The sequence below is a fragment of the Pleurodeles waltl genome, chromosome 3_1 (genome assembly GCF_031143425.1).
Source record: "Pleurodeles waltl isolate 20211129_DDA chromosome 3_1, aPleWal1.hap1.20221129, whole genome shotgun sequence".
Classification (NCBI taxonomy): domain Eukaryota; kingdom Metazoa; phylum Chordata; class Amphibia; order Caudata; family Salamandridae; genus Pleurodeles; species Pleurodeles waltl.
This window is the reverse complement of record NC_090440.1, coordinates 1572453519-1572471609: the sequence shown is the minus strand read 5'-3', so window position 1 is coordinate 1572471609 and position 18091 is coordinate 1572453519.

Here is an 18091-nt window from a genome sequence, read left to right as displayed (position 1 = left end):
CTGAGGGGAGTGCCATGTCGACTTAGTCATTTTCTCCCCACCAGCACACACAAGCTGGCAAGCAGTGTGCATGTGCTGAGAGAGGGGTCCCCAGGGTGGCGTAAGACATGCTGCAGCCCTTAGAGACCTTCCCTGGCATCAGGGCCCTTGGTACCGGGGTACCAGTTACAAGGTACTTACCTGGGTGCCAGGGTTGTGCCAATTGTGGAGACAAAGGTACAGTTTAGGGAAAGAACACTTCTGCTGGGGCCTGGTTAGCAGGTCCCAGCACACTTTCAAATCATAACTTGGCATCAGCAAAGGCAAAAAGTCAGGGGGTAACCATGCCAAGGAGGCATTTCCTTACACCCCTCCTGATAGGCACTTATCTGGTTAGGCAGCCAATCCTCCTCTGAGGGCTATTTAGGGTCTCTCCTGTGGGTTTCTCCTGAGATAATGAATGCAAGAGCCCACCAGAGTTCCTCTGCATCTCCCTCTTCAACTTCTGCCAAGGATAGACCGCTGACTGCTCCAGGACCCCTGCAAAACTGCAACAAAGTAGCAAGACGACTACCAGCAACATTGTAGCACCTAATCCTGCCGGCTTTCTTGACTGTTTCCTGGTGGTGCATGCTCTGAGGGCTGTCTGCCTTCACCCTGCACTGGAAGCTAAGAAGAAATCTCCTGTGTGTCGACGGAATCTTCCCCCTGCTAACGCAGGCACCAAACTTGTGCATCACCGGTACTCTGGGTCCCCTCTCATCTTGACAAGCGTGGTCCCTGGAACACAGGAGCTGGATCCAAGTCACCCTGACAGTCCCGTGGTCCTTCTGTCCAAATTTGGTGGAGGTAAGTCCTTGCCTCCCCACGCCAGACAGTAATCCTGTGTGCTGCGTGATCTGTAGCTGCTAGGGCTTCTGTGCACTTTTGCAAGGATTCCTTCATGCACAGCACAGCCCAGGTCCCCAGAAATCCGTCCTGCATTGCTCAACTCACTGAGTTGACCACCAACTTCGTGGGACCTTCTTTTGTTGTGTTGAGAAAACTGTTGTGCTCAGGTATCTTGAACGCCTGTTCAAGTGCTTCTGTGGGTGATGTCTGCTTCTGCATGGGCTCTCTTTGTTGCTGAACACCCCCTCTGTCTCCTCCTCCAGTGGTCTACCTCCTGGTCCTTCCTGGGCCCGGGCGGCACCCATTATCTTCAACGGCAAGTCTTGCAGCTAGCAAGGCGTGTTTGTGGTCTTTCTGCATGGAAACAACTCTGCACGCTGTGGGACATCTTCTGACCAAAGGAGAAGTTACTGGCACCTTCCGTTGTTTCAGAATCTTCGGCTTCTTCCACCCGGAGGCAGCCCTATTTCACCTTCATCTGGGGTTTCGTGGGGTCCTGCTCCCCCTGGACACATGCGTGACTCTTGGACTTGGTCCCCTTCCTTTGCAGGTCCTCAGGTCCAGGAACCCGTCTTCAGTGCTTTGCAGTCAGTTGTTACCTTTGCAGAATCCCCTATCTCGACTTTACTGTCTTTCTGGGGTACTGGGGTAAATTTACTCCTACTTTTCAGGGTCTTGAGGTGGGGTATCTTGGACACCCTTAGTGTTTTCTTACACTCCCAGCGACCCTCTACACACTACACTAGGCCTGGGGTCCATTCGTGGTTCGCATTCCACTTTTGGAGTATATGGTTTGTGTTGCCCCTAGGCCTATTATCTCCTATTGCATCCGATTGTATTTACAGTGTTTGCTCTACTCTTCTAACTGTTTACTTACCTGATTTTCGTTTGTATGTATATTTTGTGTATTTTACTTACCTCCTAAGGGAGGGTATCCTCTGAGATACTTTTGGCATATTGTCACTAAAATAAAGCACCTTTATTTTTAGTAACTCTGAGTATTGTGATTCTTATGATATAGGGGGTCATTCTGACCCTGGCGGTCATGGACCGCCAGGGCCAACGACCGCGGAAGCACCGCCAACAGGCTGGCGGTGCTTCCGGGGGCATTCTGACCGCGGCGGTAAAGCCGCGGTCAGAAAAGGGAAGCCGGCGGTTTCCCGCCGGCTTCCCGCTGCCCCAGGAAATCCTCCACGGCGGCGCTGCAAGCAGCGCCGCCATGGGGATTCCGACCCCCTTCCCGCCAGCCTGGTTCTGGCGGTTTTCACCGCCAGAACCTGGCTGGCGGGAACGGGTGTCATGGGGCCCCTGGGGGCCCCTGCAGTGCCCATGCCACTGGCATGGGCAGTGCAGGGCCCCCCTAACAGGGCCCCACATAGATTTTCAGTGTCTGCGTGGCAGACACTGAAAATCGCGACGGGTGCAACTGCACCCGTCGCACCCCTTCCACTCCGGCATCCTCGTGGAAGGGGGTTTCCCGCTGGGCGGGCGGCCTTCTGGCGGTCGCCCGCCAGCCCAGCGGGAAACTCAGAATGACCGCCGCGGTCTTTTGACCGCGGTACGGTCTTCTGGCGGTTCCCGCCAGGCCGGCGGGGGTCAGAATGACCCCGATAGTGCTATATGATACAAGTGGTATAGTAGGAGCTTTGCATGTCTCCTAGTTCAGCCTAAGCTGCTCTGCTATAGCTAGAACACTACTAATCAACTAATAAGGAATAATTGGACCTGGCACAAGGTGTAAGTACCATCAGGTATGCACTATAAGCCGGGCTAGCCTTCTATACGATGATATCCTGCTCACCCTCACCAACCTGCCCAACTCCTTGCCAACTCTCCGTGCCATTCTATCTGAATTTTAACTTCTCTCGGGCTACCAAATCAATTGGGATAAGAGCGAGGCATTGCCACCATACCCAGTAACGGTGAGTGCGTCTGTTCAGGGCTTCTTGTTAAAATGGAAGCAGTCACGTCTTTACTACCTGAGCATTTACATCAACAGAGGATTGGAAAAAATGGTGGCTGACAATCTGGACCCACTGCTAACAAGTATGAAACAAGAATTTGATAAATGGACACACCTGCGCTTTTCTATGTGGAGCAGAGCACAGGCGGTACACATGGTGACCCTGCCGCAATTCCTGTATGTCCTGGGTATGCTACCTCTACAGGTATCCCTGCCTCTTCCTTGAGATATAGACCGTTGCATCCGAGCCTTTGTTTTGCCTTCGTTGAGCCCACGGCTGCTCAGAGCCGCATTACTCGCCAGACGCGAGTACGGGGGACTAGGTCTCACCTCCGTGGAACATTATACACTGGCATTACACCTCTCACAGCTGGTCTACCTACTGCTGGGAGTGAGGGACCCGCCACTCTAGGTGGAGGCAGAAAGGACACTCTTACTTTCCCTACCGGGATTCCATGTGCTCTATAATACAGGACCTGCTCCCCTCTGAATTACCAATCCCATGATCAAAGCCATGCAAAACTCTTGGCGGCAGGCACACTGCTTTTTGAAAGTGGACCCCCAGATACATGATAGAGCCCTACTAAAGGGCGATGAGGGTTTTCTAATTGGGAGAAAGACTATATTTTGGGAGGAGTGGCGTTTGAACGGCCTCCTACGGCTTGATCAACTTCTAACCAGGGCAGACTGAAGTCATTCATGGAACTTCGGGGGGAATTCAATCTTCCGGCACACCACTTGTGAAGTTTTATACAGCTCAAACACTGTCTGGAGAGATGCCTGGGGAATCCCTCCTGGCAACTCTATCACTCCCCGATACTCCACTATTTGGTAACTTGGGGACCCCTGCGGGGAGTCATATCCGGACTATACACACTGTTGAACCGCCACCTCTTTTCCCTCCCACTCCTGATCTCCCTTGAAGATAAGTGGCAGGCACGCCTCCAGACCGAATATGAACTAGAGGACTGGGCAGAATTGATTGTGGCCAGAAATCGCCGAGCACAGAAGGTTCGCTTAAAATTCAGTCTTTTCAAGACGTTACACAAGTGGTACTGGACCCCCCTGAAGTTATGCTCTGCAGGGCTATTACCCCATGCCTCCTGTTGGAGATGCCGCCACGCTCGCTGTGATTTACCACATATTTTGCATGACTGCCCAGTCATACAACCTTTCTGGCAGACGGTGGGGTGTACCCTTTAGGAAGTGTTACCCCTACCGCCTTCTCTCACCCCTCTCTCTTACTGCTGCATGACACCAGAGATTTGTATGACCTTTCCCGACCACAGCAATGCTTATTACACACAGCACTAGCTACTGCCAAAGTGTGAATCATCAGGCACTGGTGCACAGAAACTGTCCCTTCCCATGGGGAATGGATCACTGCCATGTATCAGGCTGCCTCCCATGAACGGCTCATTTATGGCCTCCAGTATAAGATGGATGAGTTCCTCCAAATGTGGGTCCCCTTTTTCTCAGTGCCGGAGGGCTGAGTGCTGCTCATAGGTGTCTTGATTCGAGATACCATGCGGTGACAACCCTGTCTGGGACCCGCATAACCACACATGCCCCGTTTGGGCTTTTCTTTGTTTTACCAAGGGTAAGCTGTCCCTCCCTACCCTCTCCTCCCTGTATCCCTCCATCCCTTCAGCCACTTCTACTTTCATTTGCTCCGCTACCTCTCCTCGACCATTTCCCTCTGACTCTGCCACCCTCCTGCCCTTCCCAATCACCCCCCCTTGGTCACTGCCATTCCCACCTACATCTCCGGTTACACATTTACTCTCACTCCTCTCTCTTACTCTCGCTCTCACTCTTCCTTCCACTCCTCTCTTTTTTTCTGCTGCTCCCACCTTATGAAGACCCGAGCTACCCTCTGATAAGTACCCATGACACACGTGGTAGCAGATATGACCAATATCCCTTGTTTAGTTCATACCTTCCTTCCCTCAGGTATTAATTGTGTCTGCACTGCGTCCTGATCCATACTATTGCTCATCTACACTATTTCTGCCCAGTGCTGCATTGTATTGCATGCAACCCGCCATTTCTCCCCCTCCTTCCCCCTTTCTCCCACCCCTCCCGCATTTCTCTCTTTCCCTTCTCTTTGGCATGTACGTCATTCCCCCCCTCCCCACCATCCTGGCCCTCTCTCCCCGCCACCAGCTTGTGTCTTTCGCCTCCATGGGCCAGCAGAACTGCCCCTTATCCCTGAATGTTCACCCACTCGAAACATCCTCATGCTCCCTTCTTAACCTGCAACCCCGGCAACGGATAATGGGGTTTGGGAGACTCGGGGAGAGACAATTAGCAGGGATATGCCCAGGTTACTGGGACCTTTGCATACACTGCTGCTGGGGCATGGGTAGGGATGCGGGTGAGATTCTGCACTATGGCCAGTCCACCTATTCTATTTCAGTTGCTGCACTGTACTTCAGAACCGTAACAATTGTTATTTAGTCCTGTTGGACATTGATGCATGTCAGAATATCTTCTCCTCCCTGTATGTTTGACATCTTCTGCACTGTTATTTTGGAATTCATAGTGCTCTCTGTACCTGTGTCACATTAGATGGATTTTTGTATGGTGTTATTGATTTTGAATAAAGAATTACAGCACAAAAAAACAATAAACAGAGAGTCAGATGGATTCCGACCAGATGTCATCAATGCTATTGATGCTGCACGTCGCTTTGATGCTGACCCAGTCTTTGTGTCCCTACAGAGTCTGAGCTAGAGATCTCATTCCATGGTAACGAGGGTTGGGGGGCTCTTCTCATGGACATGGCATTGGCAGATTAGGTTTAACATGCCTAGCTCTCTTTTAGGTTAGAGATTAGGTACATGACATTAGGGTATTAGGACGTATTTCACATCTCATATAATTTTATATTATTGAAGATGGTGGGGGTCTTTGTATTAATGACTCTTGTCTTTACCATTCTGGTTCTTGCACTGGTCATTATCCTAATCATTGTAGGCCATGCAATTTATTGCAGATTGCAGTTTTTGCTAAATAAAACCTATTGAAACTTTACAGCATCTTCTCCATTGCATGTGTTTGATTGAGACATGCGGTTTATGTGAGAAAGGGGCAATCTCTGTTTAAGCACGAATCTCCCTGAGATGTCACACTCATGAGTCCATGCATAAAGGCTGCCACAAATCACCTTTTAGTGTTTGGGATTTTGCTGAAGTGCTTCATGTGAGCTGGGTGGCTTTGGATGACAGTTGCCACTTGTTGTAGGACTGACAAAGTTGCCTACAAACATAAGTACTTAGGTACTGTCATTCTTAAACAAGCATTCTTGCCTAGAGCAAGAGTCCAACTATGAAACCCTTGAAAGGCCACCCGGGATGTTAAGGTAGACTAAATTCTGCCAAAGCCTCCCCCCGTCGACCGCAGACTTGTAGTCAAAGAAACCCATATAAACTGAGTGGCTGTTGGATTAGCCTGGCCGGATAATATGGTAAGTGCCATGAGATGAGCTGAGATCCCTGTATGCTTAGTGACCCCTGTTGGATTAGGCGGAATGATGTTGTTAGCCTCGGTCTAGTAAGACCTGTGCAAAGTATCTGGCATCATCATCAATTTGAGATACTAAGCAATAGTTCCCAGGGCCCCCTTGTCACCGCCCTTGAATATTGGAGTGAGAATTGAGACACTCCATGAAGGAGGGATTCAATTCTGCTGCAGGATGGTATAGAACAGTGATAGTAATCGTGCAGCCCAAAATATTATTTCTTCCTTGTAAATAGCCAGTGGAATTCCCCCTGGCCTGATGCCCCATCTCTGCAGTACTTTGCAATTGGTTTCTTAACTTGATTAGCAGTGATAGAGAACCAAAACATTTTGTGATTACTGCTCCAGGATTGGAGTGGCAAATATTATGTGGCCTCCAGGCTATCTCCAAGTGCAAAAGTCTAATTCGGCTGGGCCAATAGATTGAAGTGGTCATGCAAGAAATTATACAAAGTTGGCTCAGAGATATTGGATGTGGCCACATTAGGGAGATGTCTTTCTGTCCACTCCATGTACAGTCCTTCAAAAATTTGCAGAATTGTTTGACCTGATGCCATGCAATAATTTGGCCAAAAGGAGTTCCATCTCTCCCTTTGGTTGATCTTTTTTTCCTCCTTTAGCATTCTTCTTGCCTTCCTCGGCTTCAATAATAATATTGGATCCCTTGGCAATCTTTTAAGGACTCTCCACAGCCAGTTTGTTCTCCTTTTTGCCACTCTTTATTGAGTTGTTGATTACCTATCCTTGGTGATAGGTCAAATCTTGTGTTTTAGGTTTCTTTTTGGGTGGGACGGGCTTAGCATGCTGACTTGCAAATTTTTCAGTAAACCTTACCCAACAAGTCAGAGGTTCTCCCTCAGGTGTATAAGTGGATGGCAATGGATGTTTGGTTCTAAGGCCAGGGTTGGGAGGGTGTATGTGGTGCAACTAATATGTTTGAGGTTAATCATGTGACCTTTAGTTCCTTGATCTGCAGCACAAACAAATTAACCCAGACCAATACTAAGGATTATATAATGTGGTTAATTGTTGCTGTCTATTTTCTCCAAAGCCAAATGAAGAGACAGTATTCAGCAGGGGAAGACTGAGAAAAGAACAGTCAATTAAAAATGCCCCAAATGGAGTTAAATATGGGAGGCCAGGAAGTTTTTCCACAAGCATGAAGCTGTTTAGAGCTGTAAGGTCAAGATGTTCAAGATTGCCTTGTAAGGCCTGACCTCTCCTATCGCTTTCCCAAGTGATTTCTTAGTGAGACCGCTGGAAGGTTTGAGTGACAATCCTACTATTTGGACCTCCGTGTCTTCCCTCATTTGCTCCCAGGACTCAATTGTGCTGGTAATGGATATACAAATGGCAAGGCCATCAATACTGTGCCCATGCTTATGTTGTTTCGTTGCAGGGATGAATTGATTTGTATAACCCTCCTAATGGTGAAGCAACTGTGACCATGTGTCTTGTAGTAGAATAATTTGGAAAGTGTGAAGATATTGAATGATTTCTGGGTCTCCTTACTTATTTGCCAGTCCATTGATGTTCCAGGAGCAAATGTTAAACACCTGGTCTGAATAATCATTTAAGTTGGTGGTTAGTCAACGTAGGAGTCTGGTTTAATGTAAAGCTTCTGACAGTCAACCCTAATTATCTACTGCTTCAGGACCGGAGTCAGGCTCATCATAAGGCTTATTGGTCTGCTAAGATGCTGGGACAGGATTTTTTCTTAGAGCATTTCTTTGGACCAAAAAGACAGGTCTAGGTCTAATCAGTGTGGTGACCTCTTTCCTCAGACTCCCCAGGACATGGGGATATCCCGGTTCCCTTACAAGAGTAATTACAATCCCCCACTGCTTAAAGATCTCCATATTTCCCAGGACCTTCTGGGCCAGCTCAGTGAATCTCCAGGTTACTTTGGTCATTTCATTTTTCTGAACAGGGCCTGGTTTGATGAATTGAATAGCGATGATGTCTTGTGATATAAAATCTCTGAGATCACTCATTGATCGAAGAAGCTTGAGGATATTGCCCCAAGCTTAAAATGTCAAACGAGCCACTGCACACGTATAACTGGTATAGTGATGTGCGGGCTACTTCAGATGAACCTAAAAGATTGTCTTGAAAGCCAATATGTGACTCAGAAGGTGGCGGAACACCCCAGCATGGGGAGGCAGATACCTCAGGATCTTTTGTAGCAGGAGGTGGTAAGGCAGTCCAAGAAATTGCTCCATTCTTATTACTGTGCATTTTAAGAGAGAAAATAGGTCCCCCGCATAAGTCTGCAATCGACCTGCTGAGATCAGCTGTCAGCAACAATGTTATATAGGGCTTCAGTTTGCCAATCGTGGATAATCCTTTGGCATCATGAGAGGCACTTGCTTGTGGGTTTCTATGATGTTGGTCAATTGGTGAACCATCACCCAATTCTTATTGCAGTGCATGTTATTAGGAGAGGCAAGAGGAACCCCAGCATGAATATTTGAACCTGAAATCTTTCTGCCTCAGTTGGCTGAAAAAGAGGAATTTGTATGGGGGTCCAGTTTGCATACTGTGGCTAGCTTCCTGGTGTCTTGTGAGGTACTTACTTGGTACGTATCGATAATGGATTCTGGGGTCAAGCCCACACCTACTGGAGCAGGGCACTAAAGTATTTTTTTTCTTATACCAGGGTGGCAAGGGATGGTCTTTTCCTTGAGTGGAAGATTGGGTAGGACACCAATTTTGATTTGGAAATGTGTTGCAGCCCTCCCTTTTTTGGGCTCTTGGGTTTTGGCTCCCCTTATGCTTTTAGAAACACTATACTGGAATCACTTGTTCCAGTAGAGGAGAAGGGTACATATCCAAGGTCAGTGCCCTTGGTTGACACACTCTGATATTTGCCTTCAATGGGGCTATGTCTGGGATTCTCATTCTGCGGTCTCGCAACTTCTTCAGCTATAGTCATATTCCAGACATCTCCTTGGCCAGCCTGATTACCATAATTGTATATCACATCTTCTTCTTGCAATCGTCCTTTGCTCTTTTCAGGTTTTACGTTGACCTCTTCCTTCAGGTTGCCCACCAGCTTTGACAGCGTCTCTGGTAGCGTAGATACCTTCTCAATAACTGGGGTGCAGATGCAACACTGTACAGGCCCCTGTGTACACGCCTGTGCCCTTTTTATCAAGTTGTTTAGGTTTGAGATCTTTTCGTCAATTCTTGTTATGTACATAGCTTAGGTGTTTAGAGAACTGATCTGTTTGTCCATTTTATCTGCTTGGATTTCATTGCATCCACAGAGTTTGGCAAGATTGTAAACACTGTTGCCCAGATTGGCTCTTGAGACCCTTGGGGTTATTCATTCTCAGTTGCAACAGAGCTGGAATTATTCTGAGCTTTGTTGCCATATGAGGCCACCATGTTCTCCTATTCCTTTGAGAGGAGATATGAAAGATCATTTTCAGGGGCTTGTGTGTCATCTTCAATGTGGGCTGCCTGGATTGATCCATTTCCCTGTGCATTTGTACATCCTTTGTGGCATGTTTCCTCAGATGGTGACAGAGCTCTCTTCAAGTGGCTAAAAATGATTGGGCTGGAGATGCCAGATAAAGTTTTATAGGCCGATAAAGCCACAGACCCAGGAGAGACCCACTTTTTCCCCATTCTCTATTTGCGTAATTAAACATGACAAACTAAATGAGGGCTGCTTTGAGTCTCCCACAGCTATACGTTTAAAGTCAGTCTCCCTGGTTTTTGTCTTAAGCCTCTCCTGTTTCTCTTGATTTAAGGGGCTGTGGAGAATGCTTGTACTGAGATTGACTGGCTACTCCTTATCTCTGCCCTGGATACCAAGGGAAACAGGGGCATGCTCATTGAGGCGGAACCTTTGTGGATTCAAGACTCTAGAGACCTGCAACATACTAGGCTCTCTTCCAACTGAGGGAGGGAGAGAGCTCTTGTAGAAACAATCCTGGTGGGGCTTAGAAGGGTGGGCAACCACTCAAGGTTGGTGGTACAGGAAAAAATGGCTGCCACAGCATCATTTAGCAAGGTAAATTTGGAGGTGATTTTTGACTGAGAGCAGTTTGTGACTGCCCCTCTTGAGGTGCTAGTTGCAGTTCCATGTGTTGTTGATTCAGGCTGATATAAAGTTGATTGTATTGTTGAAATTAGTGCCAAAATCTGGTCTGGCAAAACTGATTGTGCTGGATGGGCTGGTCTCTTTTCTGTTTTTGGGTCGTCATGATAGCTAGGCTCCTGGCTGGAGGTTTCTTGCCCCTGTCAACAGATGGAACTCTGTACCACTGTGAATATACTTTTAGATTGACAAGTAGAGAAATAAAGGAGATTGTGTGATGTAACAGGCTGCATGGAGAGGTGATAACTGCACTAGAATAACTCTGGACACATCAACGCCTCCCTTCCCCAGAAGTCAACCACCTAGGGTCTCTCACAAGCTTCCGTTGTGGGTCCAGTGTAGGCTGCTTGCTTGCTTGTTGCTTGCTGCTTGCTTGCCTGCTGCTTACTTCCAATTTTGCTTCAAATATGGATTATAGATAGGCTGATGGAAGATAACTAGTGCTGGGATCGCAATCTTAGGCCACCTTTGCCTCCCCCTGGTGTTTAGTGATAGTTTAATGATTGTTTAGCTTTCCACTCTCTTTCTGCTGTCTTTTCACTGTCAGAGACACTTTTAGTAAACCCCCGAAGCACAATGCTCTACACCATATTTACAAGGCGGCTTTCAGCCCCTTTTTGTTGCTTAATGCCAGCTTGTAAATACCGCCCCTGTATACGCATGAAAGGAGCATGCAATGGGTATTGCTGTGGGCACACCACAGCAACACTCATTGTATTTTGACGCTGCCCCAGATTTATGATAAATCGTACCCCTGGGGTGGTGTTAGCATGACACAATGAGGAGAAATACTTTGATTTCTCATTGTTTTTGCTTTTTCTTTGGGTGTTGCATTCCGCAATACACAGAAAAAGAGCAAAACGCCCTTAAGGATTGCTTAGGTGCAGGAAGATGTCCTTTCCTGCACACAAACAATCATTACATAGTAATGATTTGCTACTTCTATGTGTGCTGCACATAATCAATAATTTCTTGCAATGCATGCACCCTTGCAGTTTGGTGCAAGGGTGCCTGTGTTGGTGCTAGGTTGCTAAATTTTGCACCAGCGCTAGGGAAAACACACAGGTGCACCATATTGTCTTAAATACAGTGCATCCCAGTGTTTCTGAAGTGACGCAGCACAGCACTGTCACATTTGGTGCAGCACCACGCTGCATCACATTCTAGGACCAGAAAGGCCCAAAGTGTACCATCTCATTCCTCTCTTAAGAGGTTGACTTGCAGTACCGGGATGAGGGCTACAGCTCATTCACCCCCCATAGGCCTCAGTATTCGGCCCACTGAGCAGTCACACCAGCCCCACTCTGTTCTGCACTGCAGACTGGGCCCAAAGCAATGTACCTCTGTGTGCCTGGCTACTGTGAGGTATCAGTGTCTTTGTGTCTGTGTGTCCTGCAATTCGTGCCATGCCTTCTGTGCCTCTGGAAGCCACAGCCCCCAGCCCAAAGTGCCAGGTATCAGAGGTCAGGATCAGTTCAGGATCAGACTCACTGTTGTGGGTACACTAGCACAGCCAAGATTTCGAGTACAGTAAGATGCTGTTGCTTACAACATTCAGACTTATTTGTGTATATTCATTACATCCTTGAATATCAAATCTGCCTTAAATGATGCATGTTAAATGTCTCATTTATTAAAACCAATTCTTGTTGATTATGCACATTGTATCCCACCTGCCAAACTTGTGACAACTGTAACTGCTCATTTCTTTAACAAGCCGCCAACTGCCTTTCCAAATGCTCCAACTGTAACTGCCAAAACATGTGTTCTTCACAATGTGATCTGCATTGAACATGTGCCACAATCAGAAGGATAATTGTTAATTTCTTTTTAACAAACAATCAACTGCCAAAAGGCCCATGTGCACATTTGATTATTTAAATATGCTTGTGAATCTGAGGCTTTGCTTAGCGTCATACCTACTGCTCTGCTCACGTGTTTCCAATCAAGTCAAGTTCCTTCTCCTACAGCCTGACTGCAGTCGCGTTTCAGTGCAGGTCAGCTTACTTGTTTGCCAGCCTGCCTCCTGTCGAGTTCTAGTGTTCCTTGTTCTCCGTCCAGCTTCCAGTTGATATCCAGCATTTATCGTCCTCTAGACAGCCCCCAGTCAAGTTCTGCCGATCCTCACCCTCCGGTTGGTTTCCTGCGGAGTCCTGGATCTCCTCTTCCATCTTCTGTAGATGAAGCTGTATTGCCTGTAAAAAAGAGAAAATAAGAAAGGTAGAAAAATTGAAACAAAACAAAGCTCCGTCTTTTCAAAAGTTTATGACATTACGAATTAGTGTGATTTATTGTTTGGGTGGGAATCCACTATACCGTTAACCAGACATTAAGGAAAGAAGTATCTCCTGTAACAATCACTCCCCTGAGAATTAGGAGATTGGGAATAGAGCAACGTTATCAAAACTATTACTTGCAAGACATTACACCAGAACACAAAGAAGCTCTTTGATCAAGCTGATTGTTTTTGAGTTTGGACATTGCTTCAGAGACTCTGAAAGTATTGTAAAAAGAGGAAGAGACTTGTTCAGCTTTATAGACACATACTTACAATGTGTCAACAACAATGTAATGTACAATATTTAACTCAAGTTCAATTTATAAATGAAGTAATTTTTTTTCAGCCCAGAATACTAAAAAAACAACCACCCAGTATTTTGAGAAATCAGAAGTTCTGACGCCCAACACAACATGCAGTCCAGGGTCCAGCAATCCGATTCTACAGTTCACGAAGCAGAAGCTGGTATTTTCCCTTTTTCTATTCCCAAAACCCTGTTCCCCTTGAGGACTTGGGAGAGGGCATTGTACTCTTCCTTACAGTCATGTTAGTCTTCACAGGGATTGGGGAATTGTCATTGCCCCGTCGGAAGGTCTGGAATTCAAGTGAGTGGCTCGCACAGAACACTCACCACTTCTGTTACTGTGGAAACAGTGGCAGCAGCAGCAAAAGGCAACAACAGAACATATCTTGCAGCAACTCACACTAACTCATGTCCACTCCTCTCTCTTCATTTCAGTGCCTCCTGATGATAAACTCTCTGCCGATTGAGTCAACAGTGTGATCTCTTCATCCGTACAATGCTAGTTGCCTATATTGATAATAGCTTTGTGTTCCTAAAAGGCAGCTGGTCTCTACAAGTTGTTTAGAAAGCTGAAAGAGATGAGAGCAAAGATGGGAAAAAAGGGAAGACATTGAGCTGGAGACTAGACGGCACATATATTACAGTGACATAAAGCAGTTAGAAGAGTCCAGAAGATTTTTCCTCAAACTCAAACAACCTCAAAGATTTGACCTGCCTCATTGAAAATGAGAGAATGTAATTTGATGTGATGGCTTGATTCATCATCATAGGGGGGATTGGTAAGGCAAAAATATTGCTACTCCTGATGTCACATTGATAATCTATACATGACAATCCTTGCATTTTGTTAATTCAAATACTAATAGATGTGTTGTAAAGTGGTGCACTGAAAATCTATATAAATGTGCATTCACTGTAGAGTAGAGGATTAAGGCCCTCATTACAACCCTGGCGGACGGTGCAAAAAGGGCAGTAAAACCGCAAACAGTCCGGCGGTCATTACCACCCCATTATGGTATATGCCAAACAGCCAATGTCCCGCACTGTCCGCCACAGCGGTAACGACCGCCAGGCTGGAGACAACGGTCTCCAGCCCGGCGGCCGTCACTAGTCCACCAGCGGTATCAGGACCCCGCATACTGCCATGGATTTTGTGGGGTTTTCAACCGCCACGAAATCCATGGCAGTATGCACCATCAGTGCCAGGGAATTCATTCCCTGGTACTGATTGTGGTCTCCTCCTCCCCCCTCCCCTGAGTCCAGCCCCAATACCCACAACCCCCCTACCAGCCCCTAAAGGTAGTGGGACCCCCTACTGACTTCACCCCCCCACCCCTATAGAACCCCCCAAACATACCCACCACACCCCGCTTCATGCACGCTCACACCACTCACACACATACATGCGCACATACCTGCACACTTGCACACAAACATACACGTTACATTTCCTCTATACACATTACACCCCCGGCATACATACACGGACTCACACATCCCCTCTACACATTCACACGCACACCCCCATGCATGCACACACCACACAACCCCCCACACCCCCTCCCCTAATGGACGATCACCTTACCTGTTTCAGTGATCCTCTAGGAGGAACGGGATCCATGGTAGCTGCTCCGCCGCCAGCACCCCATCACCAGAACACCGCCACCCCGAATACTGAGTCGTATTATGGTGGGCGGTGTTCTGATGACGTGGCGGTGACGGTGGAGCAGCCTCCACTACACCGCCGACCACCAGTATGGCTGCTGGTGGCTCTCCGTCCAAAAAAGGGGGGAGGGTTGACAGCAGTCATAATATGGTTGGCGGAAGACCGCCAACACTAGCGGTCTTCGGCCCAGCGGAACCTCAGCGGTCTCTGGAAAAGACCGCAGAGGTTGAAATGAGGGCCTAAGTGTGGCGCTATGGTCCTAAAATGTCATGTATAACTAATTAATTCAAATCTATGTGATACTTCATCATGTTAATTAATAGTTTACCGCCACAATGATTTTTAGAAAAATAATGTTTAAAATGTTGCATGTAAAAGTCAAAGATTGCAGTTCTGCACTATTTTACAGAGTTATTTCATTTTAAAATCTGTTGTAACATAAACACTGACTATGCTTAATAATGATGAATTCTTATTTTGAATGTATTATTTGTATGAATGTGTCATTTTAACTCACTTTTGCTTAGCCTAAGTGAGGCCTGCAAGGCCCTGTTTCCTGATTGTGCAGAAAATGTTTAGTTATTCTTGCTAATATGTCATCCTTTTCAGACTTCATTCCCGTGGGAATGTTAGCTTGGTAATAAATGTCCTATTGTTTTACACACAGTGAGTCTTAGAAAGTAACCTTAAGCACAGTACATTAAGGAATGCTGGAACTGGTCTATAGATACAATTGTTCAAACCCACATGAATGAGCTAATATCAATGCCTTCTACATGTTGGTAATTGGAATCTTCACTGATGCTGTAGTTCCATGTTGCATTATTGACAATTTCAACTTCCCAGTCATACAGAGTGATGGTTGAATGAATCATCTTGCACTATGGATGTTAATATACCATTTCTCAGTGGGACCAGCGTCATTCTTCTGCAGTCTGCTTCATCCCACCCTTCTTGCTGGAGCCCTTGGACTCTGAGAGGTAAAGTTCTCTCCACCCTTACCTTTTATTCCAATGATATTCTGAGACGTAAAATGTTTCCCCTGACTCAGAGAAGAAGACATTTGACCAAGCTTCTGACATGCTGACACCTTCCCTTTTTACCTATGTTTTGCCAACTTAGGTGTGTTACCCTTTGCCCCAGATGTTATTTTTCCAAATTGCATTTGTCCTTCTCCCTTTTACACTTTTGTCCACATGTGTTCAGCCCAACATATGTTAATTTTTGATGTTCTAATCTGTAGGGATTTCCCTGGTCCTAGCTAGCTAGTCTTAGATGACTTCAAACTGCCTCAATACTTAAAAGAAATGAACAGTGCTAGCTTTCTACCCATCAGAATACCGTGCTGCTGTTTTGTATTTTCCTTGTTGAATGTTTAGTCTTTTTTATGTTAGTTTGTTTGAATCTTTTCCAGTGCCTGGGTCAACTAATTTTGAGTCTGTGTCTTTATAACTTTACTCTGAGAATTGTCTACATGTCTTTTAGCTTTTATTAAAACCCCTTAACTTTTTTTCAGACTGGACTTCCTTTGTGTGGCCATATGAGTTATGCTGTCATTTCAAATTGAAGTTTTGATTGACCTGTTTCTGTACCCTTTCATGCTGAGTGAAAAGATGTATTGACCTTATTGTAAGCATTACCCTCATACAAATATGCTTTAACACTAGAATCCTGCTTCTCAGCCTGCTTATGCAGCTCTACCTGATCCCGGCATTGCTACTTCCCAATCATTCATGCTATTGGCAGCACAAACGAGGTGGTCACTATGGCCCTCATTATGACAGTGGCGGTAAAAACAGCCTACCGCCATGGCGACAGCCGTCAAAAGACCGTCGCTGTGGCTACCAGCCAACCGCCATATTATGACCGTAGCCGGATTTCCACCAGAAGGATTTGGAATTCCAGCTATGGTCATGGCGGCGGGCGGCGGTAAGGTGGCGCTTCTGCCAGCAGCAGCGCCATGCCAGTAGACCGCTGCAGACCGTATCATGATCATTATATGGCCTGGCGGTGTTCTGCTGGTGGACGCTGCTTCTGGCAGCAGCGTCCCTTCTACTGCCGGAGGACTCGTGAAATCAGGTAAGTCGGGTGCTCCGACAGGGGAGGACGATGTTGTGTGTGTGTATGTAGGTGTGTGTGTATGGAGGTGTGTGCATGAATGTTGGTGTGCTTTACGTGTGGTATGTGTGTGCATGTGTGGATGTGTGAGTTCGTGTATTGTGTGTTGTGTGAATGCATGTGTGCTTGTATGTATGTCACTATGTGTGGATGTGTGTTTGAATGGATGTATGCATGCGTGGGTGGGTGAATGTGGGTGTGAGTGTGTGTATGCGTGTGTATGATGGTGCATGAATATGCGTGTATGTCGTTGGGGGTTCTGGAGTGGGAGGGGGAGAGTGGGGTTGGGATGTGGAGAGGGGGAGGAAGGTGGGGAAGACCCCATCAGTGACAGGTGGTTTTTGTGGTGGTAAGGAAGCCACGAAAATCATGGTGTTAGGCGGGGTCATAATCCCGCTGGTGGGAGAGTGAGGGCCGCCTAGCTGGGGACTGTAGTCTCCAGCCCGGCAGCTGTTACTGCCCTGGCGGAGGGAGTGGCACATTGGTGGTTTGGCTAGAGCCAAACTGCCAATGTCATATTTTGTGTGCCTGTCGGCAGTACTTTTCTCCAAAATCCCGCTGTCCACCAGGGTCGTAATGAGGGCCTATGTGTACTGTGGTACCACAAGAGCAAAATATACTGTGCACGGGCTAGACAGTGAAAAACACCAAAAATAATTGATAACAAAACAATCATACAGAATTACCTGTGTGCGTACAGCAGTAGCACCACAATAAAGTGCACATCATTCTGTTTAAGCATTACACAATGAAGCTAGTACTAGTCAGATGCCTCTGTTTACGGCCCTTACGTATTTGGCTTTGTCTGATGTATTACAACAAAAAGACATCTACTATTGTTTTGTCTAACAGTTGCAACACCTTTCAGACCCTCTAATTGGAGACTGCAGGAACAGCTGTCTGCTCTAAATCAAGGAACTGAAATTGAGTCTCCTGACATTTCTTGAGGAGAGTGGGTAATTGTAAGGTAATTTTTCTGGTGGAATTTGAGAGTTGCTTGCCTCCTGAACCAGCAGAGTTTCTTTTGAACTGTGATTCTTTTTTGTAAAGTTATTTTTTTGTATTAGTGAAATGTGTTTTGAAAAAACGTGTCATACAAACAAAAGGATTGTATTCATGCTAGACTCTACAGTGTGGGGAATGTCAATAAAAGCTGAGTATTTATTGCTCGTATTCTTTGATGTTCTGTGATGTGTTAAAATAGTTAATATATTTCACATTGAGTTGGTATTTTTATACACATCTTTGGTAATTGATTGATT